The 13,402-nt window shown below is 37.2% G+C and overlaps 1 pseudogene; it reads left to right on the top strand.

The window, feature by feature from the left end:
• The first annotated feature begins 7,999 nt into the window (after positions 1–7,999).
• LOC120180032 lies at positions 8,000–12,537 on the top strand (annotated as a pseudogene).
• Positions 12,538–13,402: the final 865 nt, after the last annotated feature.

The raw sequence follows: 13,402 nt of genomic DNA, 5'->3' as shown, positions 1-13,402 counted from the left end.
ATCAGTCCTTTCTAAAAAAAAAAAGAAAGGCCATTATCCAACGGTTGTAAACGTCCAACGATTTTGATTCAATCAATCTCTTTATTCCCAACAAACCCCAAGGCCATGAAATAAAAAAAGGGTAAATTACAGTCTTATTTACTGGAATTTTACTCTCTTTATTATTTTACTCATTATTTTTTAATTTTTTCAATGTTCACTGAATTTTATACATTAATCTTTTTTATCACTTGACTGTTCATCTTATAAAGGTGTTATGACGTGTAATTATTTAAATGATTTTAAATGTTTAAAATACTGTAAATAACAGTAAGAAAAATAGTTTACTTTTCACTCTTTCCTTCTTCCTTTTTCTCTTCCCCTCTCTTCTCTCATCAATCTCATTTAGTCGAGCTTTTTTTGGGTTGTTCTTTTCTTTGTTTTTATTATATTCCAAAATCACTGTCTTTGTCCATAGTCTAAAACAAGAAAGATCCAACTCCTGTAGCACCTAATTCTCATCTTCAAACACAAAGTGACGGCGATGAGGGTTGATGATGGTGATCCCTGATACCCCTTGATTCTCTCTTCTAAAAATTTGGGTTTTTACATCTCCTTCGCCTTTTGTCTTCGTTGAAGTTGACCGTTTCTTTGGGTATAAGTTTTGAGGTTTCGAGGCAAAAACGATGATGGGATTTTGGGTTTTATGGTGGGAACGCGCATCGAAGTGGGGGGGGGGGGGCTCTTCTAGATTAACAAAAGAGTGTTTTTTTGGTTTCAAAGGAGGAAAAAACACAGAGGAAAAAAAACGAAATGGTAAATGTTTTTCGACTTAAATTTCACATGCTTTTCAAAGCTTAGACAGATTGTTTAATTAGCGAGCCTCTCTTTCTTCATGAATGGGAGGTGCTGGAGAAGCGGCCCCAGTTCTCACTGTCGTCATACTTTTTGTCATCTTTCACTTGTCATTTTTAGCTACCAACCCATTTTGTTGTTGCACTGCAAACATGCACTATTACTAAAGCAGACAAAAGGGTAGGAGGCACTAAAGCTGCACTTTCGTCTATGGTAATTAACCCTAAACCCTTGCTGAAATGAATTGGTTATGTGGTGATGTTAATGCTTCATATATGCATCAATGGAAGGGCTGGAGAGCATGACGTTACCACAAATGCAGTGAGCATGATACCTTTTTTTATAGGGTATATGAACTTTACCGGTGCTTTTGAGATGATCTGAATTGAAGTGAGGCTTCGTGCTTCCTTCTTCATGCTTCTTGTCGTTGAGAAGCGAGGAGGACCATCTGGGAATGGCCATGCGAGGCAATGCTAGCAGTTTGCTCTTTTTTTGAAAATCATAATTGATGAGAGCTTTCTTTTTGGGTTAAAGGTCGTGAGGTGGTGGGTTTAACTTGTCTTTTCTCTTATTTATTTAGTTTTTATTTTACATGATCTCTCTTTCGTCGTGTTCAGATCTGCAGCCTCTAACTCTCCATTCACACCATTCGTTTCCTTTCATTATCGTGCTTTAGTTGGGTGATCTGTATTGTTTGACTAATATATTCGTTAATATAAGTAATACTAACACTTGTTTTCTTATGAATCTGTGTTAACGATTCCTTGAAAGAGGCATCTGCAGATCAAGCCCGAAACTGATTTTCTGGACATTTCGTGAGGATCTGAGCTTGACCCAAACAGGTTGTTTTGAGCAGAGTTTCAAATCGCGGTCGCGATCGCGTTTTCGGTTATTTCGAATTACCGTGATTGCGGCCATCGCGGGTAACTCGGACAGCGGCGAAACCGCTATATCGCAGCCGAAATAACGGTCGCGGACCGTTTTTAAAACCCTGGTTTTGAGTATATTTGATCTGTGAGTTCTTTTGTTTTTTTAAGCTTTTTTGGTGATCAGTTTTTCTCTTGATTATTTATATTTGATGAAAATTTGAATGATCGGACTGGAAATTTTGTGACTTCCTGGGAATCTGATGCAAATTGATTGTAAAAAAAGTACCGTTTTTATATGAAGCTTTTATAATTTTCTAGCCGTTCAACGCCTTTCTCTGCATTTCCTTCTCTCTCTCCTTGGAGAGAACCCAATTATTTCCTCCCAAATTCCTTCAGATTCTCTAATCGTCCCTCTCGAATCCTTCGTTTCTCTTCTAAAGCTTCAGAGTCTGGCGACTTCCACGGTGACGATTCTTTTGGTTTCTTTCCTTGGTCCCCTGCCGACAACGGTATAAAAAAAGGAAACATTTTTTCCTTTGATTTTAATAATATTTAATCATCCATTCTTTTAATTGCTTGATCTAAGAGAAGTTAGGTACCCGAATCTTCAAATATTATTTTACGTTAGTTTTGTTATCAAAAATCTGAAATTCGCCTTCACTGGAACAGGTGTAAGATTATATGTTATAGATTGAAGTTGCTTATTATTCGTAACGATTCATTTTTCATAGTCCTCATAGCTTCGACTATAGATGATTACTTGAGGTCATGTTTTTCTTTTAGATCTCATGGGGCGATAGGGGGAGGGCTCGACAGAGTGGTGTGAAGGAGACTAGACTTAGAGTATGTTCATTGAATGTAGGCACATTAAATGCTAGGCTGCTGGAGCTGACCGACGTACTTAGTAATAGGAAAATAGATTTTGCATGTATTCAGGAGACTAGGTGGAAAGGGGCTTGTGCAAAAGAGTGTAATGGGTACAAGTTGTGGTATTCAGGCGTAGATAACACTAGAAATGGGGTGGGTATCTTGGTATCCTCTAGGCTCAAGGAAAATGTAGTTGAAGTTTGTAGATACCGGGATAGGATCATGATGATTAAGGTTATTATAGAAGCGGAAGTGGTGAATATCCTTTCAGTGTACGCCCCACACGTTGGCCTAGGAGAGGGGGAGAAACATTGCTTCTGGGATCAGTTAGATGATGTACTTAGGAGCATTCGGATGACCAAAGAGTTTTCATAGGGGAGACTTTAATGGCCATATAGTAGTGCAACGACGGGTATGACGGTGTTCATGGGGGTTTCGATTTTGGTAGTAGGAACGAGGAGGGGCGTACGTTGTTTGAATTTGCTACTGCACACAATATGGTGGTCACAAACTCCTTCTTTAACAAGAGAGATATGAACTTGATTCGTTCCATAGCGGGGGACATTGTACCCAAATCGACTACATCCTGGTTCGAAATCGAGATCGATAGGCTTGTATTGACTGTAAGGTGTTCCCTGAAGAGGCATGTGCATCACAACACAGATTGTTGGTTTTGGTATTCCGCGTACTTCACGAGCGGAGCACTCATAGGAGGGCTAAACTTGGTAAACCTAGAATCCTTGGAAGAACTTACATGGAGCGACAACTGATGACTTTAGGAGTAAAGTTTTGTCTAATACATGTTTTGGAACTACAAACTCAAATAATGTAGATCTGTTATGGAAAAATATGGAAAATTCCATCAGAGAGGTGGGCAAAAAAACCCTTGGGTTATCGATAGGGAAGGCCAAGGAACATAAAGAATCATGGTAGTGGAACGACGAAGTCCAAACTAAGGTGAAGACAAATCAAACTTGCTTCAAGTCGAGAGCTAAACAAAGATACAAGGAGGCAAAGCGGGAAGCCAAGAAAACGGTGGCTAAAGCAAAGGATAAGGCATACGAGGAAATGTACAAGAGATTAGACACCAAGGAAGGACAAAACACATCTTCAGGCTTGCAAAATCCAGGGAGAATAGGAAAAATAATCTAGGTAGCATTAGGTTTATTAAGGACAACAATTGTGTTCTTTTAGTGAAAGATCATGATATTAAGAGGGTTTGGGTAGTTACTTCTTTGGCTTATTTAATGACGGTGCCTCTTTCTGTAGAGATAATATCGTTGATGGGTCAAGCGACCATCATACTACGACCAATGACTGCCTTACAAGTATGATTGGGTTTGAGGAAGTCAAAATGGCTCTAGAAATATGGGCAGGGACAAAGCTATCAGTCCAGATCAAATTCCTATCACTGTGTGGTTGGCCCTAGGAGAAGAGAGAGTTAAGTGGTTGACCATATCTTTAATATTATTTTAGAGACTACCAAGATGCCAGAGGAGTGAAGAGAGTCTACAGTGATAATCTATAAGAATAAAGGAGATCCCCAATGTTGTGGCAACTACAGAGGTATTAAACTACTCAGCCATACCATGAAGCTATGGGAAAGGGTGATAGAGGTTAGGTTGAGACAGGTTACTAGGGTTTCGGAAAACCAATTTGGCTTTATGCCACGCAGGTCTACTACGGAGGTGATTCATCTACTTCGACGGCTTATGGAGAATATAGGGAAAAAATAGAGATCTTCACATGGCGTTCATTGACCTTGAGAAGGCGTATGATAGCGTTCCCCGTGATACGATCTGAAAGACCTTGGAAACGAGACAAATTCCATCAGCTTATACCCGGGTGATTCGTGATATATATTGTAGATCTACTACACACGTCAGGACTATAGTTGGCGACACCGAGGCATTCCCTATGGAAATCAGACTCCACCAGGGGTCGGCTCTTAGCCCTTATATCTTAGTCCTAGTTGCTGAAACAAAAACTGAGCTGAATAGTAGACTGGCTACCTGGAAGCCTATTTTGGAAGAAAAAGGTCTAAGGATCAATATTGAAAAGACAGAGTATTTATGTTCAAACTTCAGTGGGAACCAAAACGATGAAGATGTAGAAGTATGCATAGAAGGACACGTTCTCCCCTCAAATGATTGTTTCAAGTACCTAGGGTCTATGATACATAAAGATGGGGTGTAGATGATGACGTTACACATCGTATAAAGGCATGATGGTTAAAGTGGAGGGCTGCTACTGGAGTTTTGTGTAACAAGAATGTGCCTCTAAAACTTAAGGGAAAATTTTATAGAATGGAAATAAGACCAGCGCTGCTGTATGGATCAGAATGTTGGGCAATCAAGAATGATCACGTAAGGAGGATGGAGGCCGCAGAAATGAGAATGCTTCGATGGGCATGTGGTAAGACTCTGTGGGATATGACACCAAACTCTTCTATTAGGGTGTCCTTGGGAGTGGTGCCTGTATCCGAAAAATTGAGGGAGGGAAGACTACGGTGATTTGAGCATGTCATTCGGCGACAACCGTCGGATGCGGTCAAGAGGGTAGAGTCGATTACAGTCGACGGTGCCAGAAGGAGAGAACGACCAAGGTGGAAGTGGGAAGACTGCTTGAGATCTGATTTAAAGGATGTAGCCCTTACCGAGGATATGACCTCTGATAGGAAAGTATGGGGACTTAATACTAGGTAGCCGAGTAATGAGGGTCACACCCACATGGTGTATCATCTCTGTCTTCTTTTAATGCCTTTGTAGTAATTTCCATGACTTCTACTTTTTATATGTTTATGTTATTGGAATTTAAGAAGGCTTAGAATTAGGGTGGCGGAGTAGTGTTGCCTTAGTTTAGGTTTTAACACATTTGACTTTAATTCCTTCTCGTACCTTGCTATCGTTGACTTTTGTGTATCATTTCTCTTCAGGTTTCCTCTTTTTAAATTTAGTCGGGTCTTACGTTTCTGTCTATATGCAGAGATTTTTACGCAGGGATTATTCGCATTACAGACGCGCATATGAAGACTGCATATGAAGACTGTTCAAAATTTATTTTTATTTATTTATACATGCATTACATTTTATTATTATTTTAATTTTCTGACTGACGGAGGTCTTCCATGGAAGCTGCTCTCAACCTGTCGTTGGAGGCAGCCTACTACCTTACCTCCCCCCTACCCCATTGCATATGGGAATATGGATTTGTTGTTGTTGTTGTTGTCATAATCTTTTATTATTAAATAATTACATGTCATAATTCCGTTATAAGATTAACAGCCAAGTAACAAAAAAAAGTTCATGTCTTAAATTCAGTGAGCAAATTGAAACATTAAAAGTAAGATGAGTGAAATAGAAGAAAGTAAAATTCACTGAGGAAGAGTGTAATTTGCCCAATAGAAAAGTTAACCTACGGGCGAGAAACATTCAATCACGCGCTGCCACGGAAGCGGTTAAATCACACTCGACATATAGTAAAAAAAAGAAAAGAGAGAGAGAGAGAAGAATCTGTTGCACGTACTTTATTTCCTTGTGTAGCCAGGAGTTGAGCACCCAATCTTGCCTTTTCAGTTGAACGAACAAATCAAACGCGGTCTCACTTCAACGCGTGAGTCACCTCGGAAAAAGTTCCCTGTAAACTACAAGTATCACTAAATTTTAAGTTATTTCACCACGTAACTTTAAAATGCTTCAATCTAAACACTAAATTTTAGTTTCGAGTTTAATTAAAGTATTAAACAGTTAAATCGTTTACAGTTAGATGACATGCTTGGTGCTATGTGAAAGTAAAAAAAGTAAATTTTTATTTCCCCTCATCGATCATTATATTCTTCATAAAAATTAAGTTTTTCACTCATTTTAATCATTATCAGAAATCATCGTTCTCCTATTTCTTTTATAATTATCAAAACAATTTATCTCATTATCCATTATTGGTTTATTAATTTATATTTTCTTAAAATATCTTTAAAATTTATGAAAACAAACACAAAAAATTAATTATTTTGCAGTTTAAGAGCTTTCTCAATTTTGATATGATTATTCAAAAATCTGAAAAAGTAAGAAACATTCCTTTAAGAAGATGAACATCATACATCGCAATTAATCTCATCAAATGACCATCAAAAGAGATTGGAGCATTACAACATTAAATAATTAGATGATTTTTTTATTAATTTCATAAAAAAATTAATTCGGAGAAAAAAGAGTAAGATATGAATATTTTGATATCAATCTTACTACGAATGATGATTAATAATGGTAACGATTCAATAGCAGTGACAAATGATGATGAATTGATGATTTTATGTAGGGATTATATTGATACATAAATTAAAATTTAGTGCTTAAAATTAATTAGTGACAAAATCAATATAAAAACTAAAATTAATAGAAAAAATTGTCATGTCATCACACTCTTAACAATTTAGCGACATAATGAGCTAATAGAACTCGAAACTAAAGTTTAATATTAAAATTGAAGTAATTTAAAGTTAAGTGGTAAAAAAAATATACAGCCTAAACTTAAGTGGTGTTTAGTATAGTTTACCCAAATTTATTTAGCGTCAAAAACTCAAAAAGTTAGCAACTCTTACAAGCTTCTCTCTTCAAAATCCAACTAACACGCAGAGACAGAGACTCCTCGCCTTTATTTTCTCATTGTTTTCCTTTGGATTCAATGACAATATATATATTTTTGGGGTTTTGGCTCTGTTAAAACCCTAATTTCTCCCTCAATCCTCGTTATACGAAGGTACTTTATTTGCTCCTAGATTTGTTTTCTCCCTTTTTTGTATTTTTAAAAAAATTATCAGATGATTCAGATCCGTATTCGTTCGAGTTGCGGGCTTCTTTGCTTCCTTTTGGGTCTGTTAATATAGTTCATGTATATGTACGCATAGCGGCTTTGAATTTACGATCTTTTATTTATCCTACATTTGATCTTTACTTATTTTTGAATTATTGTTCCGGTCTTATTTGGTTTCTTTATCCGTTAACTTATTGTTAACTTCACAGGCATTGTTTGTATTTCGCTATTCAAACGAGCTTTACATCCTGGATTTTGTTTCTGCTTTATTTTATTCTCTTTCTACTGAGTGTTGCATGGCGTAAAGCAATCAATTTTTTGTTTTTAGCTTCTTAATGTAACTTTCAAATGTGGTGGAAAAGCTGGAAAGTTCCTTTTTTAGCCCATGGATTATGCTTTAATTAAAATGTATAAATTTGTTTTGGAGTGAAGCTTTCAATTCGAAGCATAAAGAATGAAATTTTCTTCCACACATAAGTAGGAGGAAAGCTTTTATTGCTCTTTTTTTGTGGGTGGTGGTGGTTCATTAATGATTGGTTGATGATGTAGATTAGGAACTAGTCTAATATTGATAATTCACTGGTATGCTGAATGTTGAAGTTGATTAATTTTGACAGGGGAGAGCTAAGGTTTGCGGGTTTCAACATTTAAATTATGGATTTAGAAGATAAATATCTTGCTTAAGGTATAATCTTCATATTTTCTTCTGTTTATTCTCTAACTTCATGTTCTTATTTCTTTATCTGTTTCTTATGTAACTCGTGTTCTTAAATGGGATTGTTTGTTGAAGATGGTTATATCACTTTAGCTTCACTTTGTTTGTTTTTCATTGTCATTTCTAGTGCTGAAATAACTGATTCTGGACCTTGAGAAATGATGCTTTATGCATCTTGGATTAAAAGGCTCTATAAAGTGTTTATTGAGGCTGATGAAATGGCTTGTATGCAATGGAAAACATTGAGAACCATCTTAAAAAAAATGCGTTCCCGACATTCTCCCTGGCTTCCTGTTTCACATATATATTATGTTACAGTGGATGGTATCATGTTCAGTCATTTGATTTTGATTCTTCCCTATAGTTCCGTGAAAGTTAAACCTCTTTACATATGTTCTTATTTAATTTAAAGTTTGATGATATACTTATGTACAAGGAATTTATTACCACGTGTTTATAAGTAATATTGGTTACAGCTATGCTCTATTGGTAGAGTTTTCTAAGATGATTGTGTTTTTTATGATTGATCACTAATCAAGTTACTAATCTGACACTCTTTGATAATTCAAACCTGTTTGAACCATTGACTGCTTGTATATTCTTTAGATGATCTGATTCAATCCTATAAAATCTGGTCCAATTATATATATATTTATTTCCTTTATGGAGCTTATAAAATATAAATGATTCTCTTGAATCCTAATTGTATTGGATGACTAGGGCTGCTTTGCAATCCTCTGCTGCAGCCTGCACCATTTTCTTATTCTTTCCTTTTGCTGTCAATTTTGTTTCATGTGTGTTATCTTATGCACAAACCATTTGAAATTTCTAGTAAATTCTATGAACATCTGCTTCACTTGGGATGCTATCCTATCATTCTATTTAAAGTTCTACTTTTCTTTCTTTAGTTACATTGCAGAATGACCTTATGTTCAAGATCTGATATGCTCGCATGCAGATAATTATACCATGGGTCCCAAATATCTGAATTTTTATTTGTCTGAGAAGTCTTTTTTAAAAGAATGGACCAGAATTTTTTGTTTTCACCACTTTTCTTTCTATTTTATTTTTTTAGTAGAAATAGGATGCATTGCATCTCATCATGGATATATATATATGTCTGCTAATTCTCAATGAAAATTGTAGGAGTAAATAAAACTAGAGCATTCAACAGCCTAATCTGGGCTGATTTCATTTTTGTTATTGTTCCTTTTGTTTCTAGTTATTTTAGCCTTCAAATTATTGGTACTGCTGTCAGTGCTTAGAATTTAGATACAAATTCCTTGAACTTGCATAGTGTGTCTAGCTCTGTTTATATGCTGTTCATATGCTCTTTTCTTCTTTTTCAATTTTTTCCATTGACTTATTGAAACCATTCGGTTAAATTCTATCTTGGTATTTTTCTTTTGAGAGCTAATTGGCAGCTCTCAATAGCTAATTTGGATAATGAGTTAAAAGACTCCAACTTTTATCATGACTTTTCCCAATAACACAAGTCTTTAGAAAGAGATCATTTGTGAGAGTTACAGATGTCAAGGGGTTGAGAATAGGACCAAAAAGTATATCAAATGGTAGCCCCAAATCTTAGGCTACTTAATATTGAAAGGATGACTCGTAATTGGGGTTGGGGGTTTGCCGGGAGAAGAGGAAGTATATTTTATGCCTATTGACATGGAACACCGAAGCTCAGCTTCTTTCACAACATAATTTATCCACAATATTAGTAGTTTTTCTTATGTAAACTGTCTTTGCAAACTCCAATGTGTGGACGTATATTTTCCTTACCTTAAAACCTTTGTTTTAGTTCCTACCAAGTATTTTCCATCTCACCAATTGATTTCTCACGTTTTTTTTTTCTGTACAGTTTTTGGCTTACAAAGTCTTTCTTCAAGTGTGCAAAGCCATTTAGATGATGCTTCAAGAAGTTCAGAACTCCTACAAGAGTTCCTGAAATCTGGTCCAAGAAAGGAGCTTCTTCGAACCTGTTCTGATAAAGAACAAGAAAAATTTAGCTTCCTCAAAGAGCAAAATGACTGAAGCTTTAAAGTTGTGTAACAAGCTAATCAAGAAGTCAGAGTTAAGAAAGGCCTCAGCCACTGCCAACAGTCAGCCTTCCTCTAGGAAACAAACCAGAAAAAGGGAGAACCCTATGAGGGTGCTTCTAGCTTCTGAGCAGCCTTCAGATAATGGATTGTCTAACGCATGGACCTGTAAAAATTCTGCTTGCAGAGCTGCTTTGTCCATAAATGACACATTTTGCAAGAGATGCTCATGTTGTATCTGTCACTTATTTGATGACAAAAGGATCCCAGTCTTTGGTTGGTATGCACCTCTGAGACTGGTGAGGGGAATTTTTGTGGGTTGTCTTGCCATATTGAGTGTGCGCTTCAACGTGAAAAGGTTGGGGTTGTTGATCTTGGCCAATTAATGCAGCTCGATGGTAGCTATTGTTGTGCTACATGTGGTAAAGTTTCAGGTATACTTGGGTAAGTAACTGGCTTGAATCTCATGCTTCATTCATTTCGCTGGGCCTTAGTCTTACAATCTGCTCTTATTTGCATGGAAGTTATACGAGCCATGTTTCAAGTGGTTGACTTCTTAATTGTTCAGAGAATTTACGTGGTTTCCATGTTTATCACCATGTCAGTTTTTCCTAAATTTGATGTTGAAACTGATTCAACTTGATGAACTTGGTTTCAGAGAATATACTACGTACTTGTTATTCAGCACGGGCTAACAGGATTGTGTGGTTTGTTTGCTTCTGGCAGATGTTGGAAGAAGCAACTAAGTATAGCTAAGGATGCTCGCCGCCTGGATGTACTTTGTTATAGAAATACTTGAGTTACAGACTCCTAGATAAGACTTCTCGCTTTAAAGAATTGCACGAGTTTGTGAAAGACGCAAAGGCTAAACTAGAAGCAGAAGTGGGCACTGTGAATGGGGTTTCTGCTAAAATGGAACGGGGAATTGTCAGTAGGCTTTCTGTTGCTGGTGATATACATAAACTATGCTCTCTTGCAATTGAAAAAGCAGATGAATGGCTTACAACTCTTAACACTAACCCGAAGTGCCAAGGTTAGAAGCAGTGTCTTCTTCCATTTCTTATTGATTATTTTGAAATTAGTAACAGTTTTTTTTTTTTGAAAAAGAAGTTGGTAACAGTTTTTTTAACATATGGGCAGATTCACGTCCTTCTGCTTGCAGGTTTCTTTTTGAAGAAATAACGTCGTCATCTGTTGCAATTATTCTGATTGAAATGTCTACTGCTCATCTAATGAGATTGAGGGCTATAAGCTCTGGTATTTCAAGAGTAGAGACAAGACACATACAAAAGAACCTATCTGTGTCTTTCCGAGAACTCAGAGAAGGATTTCAATAGCTAATCTGCAGCCCTGTACTGAGTATACCTTTCGTATTGTTTCTTATACTGAAGCCGGTGATTTGGGTCATTCTGAGGCTAAATGCTTTACCAAGAGTGTACAGATAATTCACAAGAATCCTAATTCAACCATTGTCATGAATCACAAGAAAGATAATGCCCTTACTGAAGGAAGTTCTTCAGGTTCAAAGGAGCTCACAACAAATGGCTCGTCTGTATTTAAGGTTCGAGACCTTGGAAAGATCATGCGTCTTGCTTGCGCTGAAGAGCAAGGCTACCTTGAAGGGTTTTGCAGCACTGATATAGACAAATGTCGAGGAGCAAGGGAAATTGTCAAACCTGAAACTCGAGAACACGATCACGTGCCATCTGTTTCACGTGAGCTAGACTTAAATGTTGCCTCCGTCCCTGATCTTAACGAAGAACTTACACCTCCATTTGAATCCTCCAGGGATGAAGACAATGGTTGCACTTTAGGACAGGCTGTGGAGGCAGATGATGACGCTGCTTCACATGAAATAGAGACGAACGGATTAGCAAGATCAAACGGCAGTGGTGATTCCCAGACCTGGACTAATGGACCTACTGGGGAAGTGCCTGCCGTTGATTCCCATACAGAGTTGTGCCGGAAAAGAGTTGCAAACTCAAATGAAGAGGCACATGACTGTGATAGCACTCTAATAAACAGTTCACCATTTCGAATCTCAAAATTTTCTACTTCCTTGGATGAGAATTTTGAGTCCTGTGTGAAGATAATCAGATGGCTAGAATGTGAGGGTCATATTAACCAGGAATTCAGATTGAAACTACTAACATGGTTTAGCTTGAGGTCGACGGAGCAAGAACGTAGGGTGGTCAACACATTCATTCAAACCCTGATCGACGATCCAGTAGCTTGGCAGGCCAGTTGGTTGACTCGTTTTCAGATATCATATCTAGCAAGAGGCCACGCAATGGATTCTGTAGTAAGCTGTGGCACTAAATTACTGCTCGGCATTCTAAACTACAGGATTCCAAAGATCATGCGGCAGAAAGATTTGGCTCACAGATTGCTGGCAGGATTCCCAACCTTCGACATACAGGCCTAGGTTGTCTTTTTTGAAGCATTTTTTTATTTCCTAAACATCCTAGTTACATTTGAAGCAGTAGGCTGTTAATCATGGAGAAAATATTTAAGCATGGACAATGGATGCTTTTATTTTTGCCTTCTTTAATTCGAAGAAGGGTATATGTATTATTCTGGAATTTTATCTGCTTATGAATTTGTTCTCAAATTTTGCAAGACCCTGGCATTTTGCACTGTACTCTCTGCTGATTTGGTTCTCTTGTTGATGACTCTCTTTCTTGTATGCACTATGCAGCACAAGGCCTGACCCTCTCGAATTACAATGTATTATCGAAATAGAGGGAAACAAAAGCGGGGCAACGCTGCCAAGTTTTCTTTCGGACCTTCGGCGGTTGTACCTATATTAAATTATATATTTTAAAGGGTAAATTACACATTTAGTATCTAAACTTTCAATTTTTTTTCAAATCATATCTAACGTTTAGTTTTGTTTAGTATCTCACCGTTAAAAACTTAACGGATGGGCTAGTTGGTCGTCACATCTATCAGCATATGAAGTCCAAACTTTTCACGTGATTTCGGCCTCCATTTCATTGGAAAAATGCCTCAATCTCCCCAATCGATGATGGACACTTCGACTTCTTCATCCTTTGATCTTCGTCATGAACCGTTTGATGGGCATAATTGGACTATGTTCGTCGACTCGTCGTTCTGTCATGGTCAGCCGTTTGGATTGGTCGTCCGTCCATTGGAGCTATGCCCCGTCACCCCCTCTATTTAGTTTTTAACGATGGGGCACTGAAATGAAACAAAAACTAGACATTAGGTATGATTTTGAAAAAAATTGAAAGTTCAAGTAC

This window comes from Hibiscus syriacus, unplaced genomic scaffold (assembly GCF_006381635.1).
Source record: "Hibiscus syriacus cultivar Baekdansim isolate YM2019G1 unplaced genomic scaffold, ASM638163v2 tig00112487_pilon, whole genome shotgun sequence".
NCBI classification, from domain to species: domain Eukaryota; kingdom Viridiplantae; phylum Streptophyta; class Magnoliopsida; order Malvales; family Malvaceae; genus Hibiscus; species Hibiscus syriacus.
The sequence above is the reverse complement of the archived record's forward strand: the minus strand, read 5'-3'. Positions and strand labels throughout refer to the sequence as shown.